Source organism: Phyllobates terribilis, unplaced genomic scaffold (assembly GCF_046119375.1).
Source record: "Phyllobates terribilis strain yellow unplaced genomic scaffold, ASM4611937v1 Scaffold_65__1_contigs__length_7625178, whole genome shotgun sequence".
NCBI lineage: Eukaryota > Metazoa > Chordata > Amphibia > Anura > Dendrobatidae > Phyllobates > Phyllobates terribilis.
In genome coordinates, this window is record NW_027362825.1 from 6,526,680 (window position 1) to 6,527,924 (window position 1,245).

Consider the following 1,245-nt stretch of genomic DNA (forward strand, 5'->3'; position numbering starts at 1 on the left):
TATCAAACTGTTCACCCTAACATTTTTGGCTGCCCAACGTGGGGCAAGCAGAGGAAGAAGCCCTACACCCTAAGGACCGGTGAGTGGAACGGCAGGACGCACTGAATACCCCGAGCTAGGAGACTGATCACCTCCTTAACCAAACACGGTAAGTCTGCTGATTTTTAAAATCGGTAGTCTTTTCCTGTGTTCCTCGGGGTATCCTGTGCAGATTGCCTGACTGTGTCCGGTTTTCGAGGTATCTGTAAGACGGCAGAAGGGTCTCTCCGCTGCTGGCCATTTAATTGAGGAAGAACCGTCACATGCTCAGTTGCCTGCTGCCAGTTATGTGTCGTGTTGAGGGGAGATTGACTGGTATTAAAGGGAGCAAGTTAGTTTTTGAGCGGTGTCTGGAGAAGTAAAGGATATTGTTTGTGGTACAGTTCACGTTTCTCGCCTGTGATACGATTTTCAGTTCTGGTGGAGAAAGTAGGGTTATTTAGCCTGGAGTGAGTGACTCGGCCTGGTACCAGCACGGAGCCTGGAGTGAGTGACTCGGCCCAGAGCCTAGTAAATTGAGTTTCGGCACGTAGCCTAGAGTGAGTGACTCGGTACGGGGCCTGGTTAGTAAATTGAGTTTCGGCACGTAGCCTAGAGTGAGTGACTCGGTACGGGGCCTGGTATTTGGATTAATACGAGGTGTTTTATTTTTTTATATGGAAATCAGACAGGGACCACGTGGCAGGACAGAGACGGATAGAAAGTGTGTGCTGCAGACTCAGTTTTCTTTTAGAATCTCAGGTTTGAGTCATTCTCCCCCGTCTTATTGTTTGTTTTGTGTTTATCTTGGTCTATATAGAGAAAGATGGAGAAATTAATGCAGTTGTGTCGTATTGGCAGTAAGCCAAATTCAGATGGCAAGTTGGACCCGTGAGCATTAGTCGCGACTCGTGAAGGGAAAAGTCATATTAAACAACGTAAAAAGCTTATGAAGTTGTGTGGAATGCCAGAAGGGAGGAGGTTACAGCCCCTGGAGTGAAAGACTGTCTTAAAAGAGAGAAAAGGTACTCTAGAAGATAATGGATTGTTGTCTACTGCTAGGGCATGGGAAAGAGTCTCTGAAAGTTTGTACAGAGAAAATTGGGTAGAAGAGGAAAGGAAAAAAAAAGGACAGAGTTTTGAGTTATGTGTATCACAAAAATGTATCCTGTGAGCGGCCACCACCATATAATGGTGGTGATGGTGGCACATTGCCATGTGCTGTTT